The sequence below is a fragment of the Silene latifolia genome, chromosome 6, assembly GCF_048544455.1.
Source record: "Silene latifolia isolate original U9 population chromosome 6, ASM4854445v1, whole genome shotgun sequence".
Classification (NCBI taxonomy): domain Eukaryota; kingdom Viridiplantae; phylum Streptophyta; class Magnoliopsida; order Caryophyllales; family Caryophyllaceae; genus Silene; species Silene latifolia.
This window is the reverse complement of record NC_133531.1, coordinates 140,729,368-140,736,690: the sequence shown is the minus strand read 5'-3', so window position 1 is coordinate 140,736,690 and position 7,323 is coordinate 140,729,368. Positions and strand designations below refer to the sequence as shown.

The 7,323-nt window shown below is 37.3% G+C and overlaps 1 non-coding gene across 1 annotated transcript; it reads right to left on the bottom strand.

Moving 5' to 3' along the window:
- Window positions 1-1,419: 1,419 nt before the first annotated feature.
- LOC141588855 (small nucleolar RNA R71) lies at window positions 1,420-1,526 on the bottom strand. Its single transcript, XR_012519824.1, has one exon. It is a non-coding gene; the product is annotated as a small nucleolar RNA R71 (small nucleolar RNA).
- Window positions 1,527-7,323: the final 5,797 nt, after the last annotated feature.

The following is a 7,323-nucleotide window of genomic DNA, read 5'->3' as shown; positions in this document are numbered from 1 at the left end:
TTATAATAATCAATAATTGTTTGCTTAATTTCTCGTTTACTCTATTTATTTCCCTTGCCCTAATTTCTCTTTATGCAATTTATTATTTATTTCATTATGTTTACTGCTGGAATTTTATCTGCTGTTACTTTAATTAGTGATATGAGTAGCTAAAACCCTTTCATGTTAGGATTAGGGGATATGCGGTAGGAAAGTGACGATGTAGTAAATGAATTAGACGAATTGATTACAAGGCTCTGTCATCATAGCAATTTAATTGTATTTATTCGACTTAGTTGAGTGCACACTTCTAAGTTAACCTTTAATCTGGCTAAAATTAATCCTAGATCGAAAGATTGGACTAAACAGGCCTGCTATAAACAAGACTACCCCCGACGAGAATGAAAGTTAAGTTAGCGGTATTTTAGGATAGAAAGTGGACCGAGAGGACCTTTCAACATCCTCTTACATTAATTGCCTCGAGTCATTTACAAACAGTCACTAGACTACCGTAGTGAACCGAAATCCTGACATGTCCCTCTCTATCTGATAGTTTTTATCCTCATTTCCTGCCTTTACTGCTCTTGCCCTTTATTCCTCTTCCTTTAAAACTCGTAGTTTAGATAACAAATCAACAACCCCCCCTCCCCATTTTTGACCAAATAGACGGACTTCTACAAATATCTTGCCTCCCTGTGGAGATCGACCTGACTTCCCTAGCTATATAGTTAGTTGAGTTAGTTTATTTTTGACAGGTATACGACAGACGTGTCAAATTTTGGCGCCGTTGCCGGGGAGGCAATTGCCCTATTTGTTTTTCGTTCCGTTTATTTTTCCGTCTCAGGGAATTTTATTCCTTGAGGCAGTTCTTATTCATTTCCTTCAGTGTTGTTTATGCCCAGGTCAGACAGGTGTGAATTAGTTTCAGCTGATTCAGGGCCGGAGAGATTATTCAGGCATAGACTCCGTCTGATAAGGAAATCACGAAAGGAAGACTTGAGTACTTTTGAGCCAGAGCTTGATCATTTTCTTTTCACGGAAGACAGTCCGATTTCTACAGTAAAGATGCCTAAACTTTCTAGTCATTCAGTGCCTAAAGCCTCTTCTATTCCCAAAGGTTTCAATCTCCAGACTGAGGATGGGAACACCTTTGATATCCGTCCTTCTTATATCAATTTGGTGGAGAGAAACATTTATAGAGGTGTGGCTGGTGAAGATCCGAGGAAGCATATGGAGACCTTTACCGATTACTGTTCTACTATCCCCGCCACTAAGGGGGTAACTCAAGACAAGATTAAGGAAGTTCTATTTCCTTTCTCTTTAGCTGATTCAGCCAGGGAGTGGCTGACTGACTTGGACCGCACAGCTGCTGGGGTTACAGATTGGGAGTCTCTTGCTCTTGCATTTTACAAGAGATAATTCCCTCCACAACGCACCAATTTGCTGAGGGCCAAGATTACTAGTTTCAGACAGGCTCCCGATGAAAGTTTCTATGAAGCATGGACACGATTCAAGAAGTTGGTGAGGTCTATTCCTCACCACGGTTTTGACCCATGGTTCCTAGCTAATCAATTCTACAATGGGCTGTATGATGACCACAGGGCCATACTTGATGCGGCATCTAGTGGGAGATTCCAGGAGAACACCGATGATGATAAGGGGTGGTCTCTTATTGAAGAAATGGCTAATCACAATGCTGAATATGGTAACCCGAGGGATGGGATTAGAACAGTTCATGCAGTCGATAAGCAGGTTTTGGCTCAGCTAGAGACCATGAATGCTAGGTTCGACAAGTTGGAATTACAAGCTGCTGGGGAGCCTCAGACGGTCCATGTTCTTACTAGGGGAGAGACCGTTTCTTGTGAGAGATGTGGAGGTAATGATGGCCACTCTGCTGTTGGATGTCTTGTAGAGAAGGAACAAGTCCTTGCCTTTCAGCAATATAGGCAATGAGGGGGTTCCTACTACAATAATCAAGGAGCAGTCCATCCCAATCTGAGGTGGACTAGTCAGAATGTGCTCAATCCTATTCCTCCTCCGCACCAGCAGCAGCCTTATGTCCCTCCACACAAGAATCAACAAGGCTTTCAAAAGCCCCCTTCTTTTACTCCTCCTAACCATGGTGCATCATCTTCCGGTGGGGTGAGTGAAATTGGTGAACTTAAGTCTATATTGCAAGCCTTCACGAAGCAGTGGCAATTGAGTGATCAACAGAAAGATGCGTCCATAAAGGCACTTGAAACTCAAGTTGCCCAATTAGCCACTAATAAGTCCACAAGAAAGCAGGGTCAATTACCGACTCAAAATGAGAAAAATCCACATGAGACGGTAAATTTCATCAATCTGAGAAGCGGTCGTTCATATGAGGGACCGAAAATGCAGAAATCAGACCCGAGGAGAGCTGTAACTGATGGTGAACAGTATTCTGGCGAAGAAAATGAGCTCACGGCAAAGCAAGTGCTCGATCGACTGGTTTCAGGTGGTCGATCGAGCAAATCTAGGGACGAAACTGGTCGATCGAGTGAAAATACCACTCGATCGAGTGATCAAGGAATTGGCAATGGTCGATCGAGTAGTTTTTCTACTCGATCGAGTGATGAGCAAAGTGGAGTTGATCGATCGAGGGGAAATTTTACTCGATCGACTGACATTGATGAGGAAACTGCTCGATCGAATGGGTATATTGGTCGATCGAGTAGTTTGGATGACGGGAAGCTTATTCGAGAGCCTGCTAGTGCTCGTTTAAGCGATAAATCACCGGAAAGACCTCGTTCGAGAGGTAAGAAGCGTCCAAAGGATACAGAACTTGCTCCGGAAGACACATTGGAAGAGAGAAACAAGGGACTTGAGATACCTATTACAGTTCCCTTCCCAAGACGACTACAGAATACAAAGGCCAATCAACAATTCGGCAAATTTGTCGAACTTCTGAAAAGCTTGGAAGTCACTGTGCCATTCACCGAGTTGCTGACAAAGGTACCCTCTTATCTTAAGTTTATGAAAGAAATTTTGAGTCGTAAGAGGACCATTAGTGATAGTGAGACCGTAGCTTTGACTGAGGTGGGGTCAGCCCTATTTCAAAATAAGTTACCTCCTAAGCAGTCGGACCCGGGTAGTTTTTCAATTCCGTGTCATATCGGTAACTATTTGATTGATAATGCGCTATGCGATTTAGGCGCTAGCGTAAGTGTCTTACCGCTGTCTCTGGCTAAGAGACTTGGTTTGACAAAGCTGAGTTGCACTAACATGATAGTCCAGATGGCCGACCGTAGTATATCACGGCCACTAGGCATAGTAGAAGACGTACCTGTGAGGATCGGTAGGTTCTTTATTTCCGTTGATTTCGTTGTCTTAGACATCCCCGAAGATGCACACACCCCTATTATTTTAGGGAGACCATTTTTGTCCACTGCCCGTGCGGTTATAGACGTCGGGGGGAAGACTTTGACCTTTCAGGTAGGGGATGAGGAGCTGATCTTTCATCAGTCTAAGTCCCGGAGGGCTCCCATGCAAGCTCAGCCTTGCAATGTTCTCTCTTCTATTGATCCTATTATTGACACTCTAGTTGAAAATTTCAGTATTGTGCTGCAATTGTTACCCCTCCGCCTCAGACTGAGAGCAAAAAGGAGGAAAGTTCGTCTGTTTTCCTTGCTGCAGGTACAGATGAAAGCAATGAAGAAGCTGTCAAGGGATGTTGTGCAACTGTTATCAATCAAATTGAAAGTAAGGATGCCAAGGATGGTGATAGAGGAGCAAGGACGAGGAACGTTCGCGCTTATGTGGATGTGAACTACTCCCCTCGAGGACGCTTTCCACAACGGGTTTTTATACATAAAACCGTGGTTAATAGTTTTAACAACGGTTTCCTTAAGTAAACCAACCGTTGTTAAAACCTTCTACAACGGACGCTTTAACAACGTCCGCTTTTTTATATAACAACGGTTTTTGACCGTTGTTATAGCCTGTATCTGTAGTAGTGCTCCTACCGTTTCAAATGATAATTCATGCTCATGGAAGTTGAAGAGGACAATCAATGTCGCTGAGGTGACGTCCTCCAGTCAGGAGCCCTTTAAGGGGCTACTGAATTGCTTGGGGAATTAAACGGGGAAATGCCCCGTGTAACACTTTGTAATAGATAATTTTTGCTCATTTTAAGAATACATGTGGGATGTAATATTTTACAGTCAACTGGTCCACACATATCGGTAATGATTGGCTGACTAGAGTTTGACATTACTGTCGTGCGACGGTGGTGATCAGTTGATCCCCTTAGGTCATACCTAAAGGGTAACACTCTTAATTGATTATTTAATTGATCGTATGACGATACGAGTTAATTAAATTACCTAAAATTGACGGACGATTTTGGAAGTAATATTTACGTGTCTTATTATATTTGATTATAATAAGATACGGTCTAAGTAATCGAATTGTTTTGTTACTTAGATGAAATTATTGTTTACGAAAACAATTGAAACGGAATGAATAATTTATTATATAAATGCAAGATGTTGTGATTTATAAATTGGTAAACCATTTTGGTACAAGTAATTATGAATTACTATGTTAATTTTTATAAGTGACATATTTTGTTAATATGTTGATATTTAATGGTTAAAAATACATTTTATAAATAAGGTGTCATGAAATGTGTCACATGTGACATATTGACAAAATCACAAATGAAATGGACTCATCCATTTTATGTGTGTATACCGAAATAGAGGGAGTATTAGGATAAAATTGTGTTGATTATTTGTAAGTGGAAAACACAATTATAATGCCTACCTCTAGCCTTGCATGCATAGCTTTCTCTTGGAAAGAAAAAGGAGAGCATGCATTGGGTCTTCTCCCTTCCCCATTTTCGGTTTTACCATAAGAAAAAGAGCAAAAGTTTTTGCTTAATTTTTCCACTACAACACTACATGAAAACTAGTGTGTGTGCATAATTCATTCAACACATCTAAAACAAATGTATTTTAGAGAGATATAATTACTCCAAAATTCCTCTCCTCTTGGCCGAAAATTCAAGAGCACAAAAATATTTTGGGTCAATTTTTAGTAAGATTATTATTATTCTAGATCTAATAATATTAATCTATTAAGGGGTTATCTTGGGTATATGCTTTTGGGAGAGGTTCTAATTTGAACCTTGTTCATCCAATATTTGGAAGCTCAAGAACAAGAGAGAAGGTGATCTCTCTTGTGCCCATATAAACCGAATTTCCAATGTAAGAATGAATGTTTCTTCCTTATTTTGTTTATAAGTTTGCATGCATAAGATCACCATTAATTTTATGAGTAAATTAACAAAAAAAATATATGAATATGTTAGTATATAGATCTACTTTTCCTTCAATCGGTATCAGAGCCATGGTTGTTTGCATGCAAATCGGTTAAAAGTTTTTCCGAGTTATAAGAATAACATATAAAACTTGAATAATTTGTGTTATTATGATATATCACGAAATTAATTTATGCATGTTAAAATTTCTGATCCTAAAATATTTTTAGGATATTTTGGTTATTTTATGGATTTTTATTGTTCATATTACATAATAATGACATTAAAATATGATTTTATGATTATAAATGTCATTTTCGGACTAAAATTAGCTAAAATTCGAATTTTCCAGTGATTTTTGGATATGTTGTCACATATATTATTTTGAGATGACCTGTAAATTTTCATAATTTTTGGACTTCTTATGCTCGAAAAATGGATTTTTCATTATTAAAATCGGATTTAAGTGAAAAATAGGTTAATATGAGATAACTTTCGAATCTGGTCATAGAAATTTAGTATGTTGTCACATGCATTTTTACAAGATGTGTGTAAAATAATAGGCTATATTGAAGTCTTTTTGCATGATTTATGGATTTTTGAAGAAAAATTACATGAATATTGACTTAATTAGTGAAATATTAATAAAACAGACTCCATGACTAAGGAAAAACGTCCAATGTTGCATTTTATTATCTTTTTCAGATCTAAAATTGAAAAGTTGGTGAATATATTTTTTTTCTCATGTTTTTATGATTATTTAGTTAAAACCGATAAACCGCAACATTGTTTTTCCGGATAAATTTCGAAATTTTTTAACCTAAGTTTTTGAACATTATGAATTTCATGGTATTTTTCCAGAATGTTCATGAGTTTAAATTTCAAATTTTGAATTTATTTAAAATTTTGTGATTTATTTGAAGTTTATAGCTTATTTTTATAATTTTAAGTCCATTAATGAACAAATTTTAGAAATATGAGTTAATTATGGTCAAATAATTAGTGAAGACTAAATTTTGAGTCCTAAGAGGTTAGGATAATTAACTTATGCATAAATATGAATTTATGTAATTTTTGTGTTTATAAAATGTTGAAATCACGCAAATCCGTAAAAACCGAGTAATATACGATATTGGCTACTTAAAGGCGATTTAGCATAAAATTGGGCATGTCATATATATTATAATGCTGCATTTTCTTTATGATTGTCATAATTTTATTTTATGTAATTTTTGAATTATGTAATTTTACTTAGTATGGCCTTAGTTTTTAATTGGTATTGCCCGAAATGTATGGGAATATCGATTCGGTTGTAATTTTATTGTGATCTCGTATCACCGTCTTGTAATTTAATAGATTTATTTTATTTTAGTTACAAATGTATAATAGGAAATTATGTAATTTGCTATGTAATTTAATTTATCTCGGAGTTCCCAAGACGGATTTCTTCAAGATGGCGATACATAAAGACGGTGTTACCTCGAGATGCGTGCCACAACCGAAGTTCAAGGGACCAATGGAGTTGGTTTCCGAATATGTAATAGTTAAATAGTTTTTCTTTTTTTAGGAAGGCCATACTAGGATTTATTTTTATGTTTTGCATTTTATTTATATGTCGCATGCATCGCTAAATCGCCATAACTAAAACATGCATTGTCTTTTTATCGAGTTTATCGACCGTGTCAATTAAAATTATCGTAGTTCACTGCTTTAGTTCACTTAAAACGTGATAGATAATAAATTGACATGACCTCTCGCTAAAACAATTAATTGAGACATAGCCTTACCAAATAGTAGAAACCATGAAAACCTATTTCGCGAGGGAGTGCACTCGGCCCTACCGGGGTACAAACCTTGTTACGTAGGGGAAGTGGGTGATAAATGTCTATCCACCGACTTCATATTGATGAGGGTTGCATCGGCCATACCGTGCCTAAATTGATGTGGATTTGGATCATGGACACATTTATTCGAAATTTGGATTGAACTCAACAAAAATTTTTGATAAGGGTTTCATCGGCCATACCGTGCCCTTGTCGGATGTGTTTTGGGATAAAGAT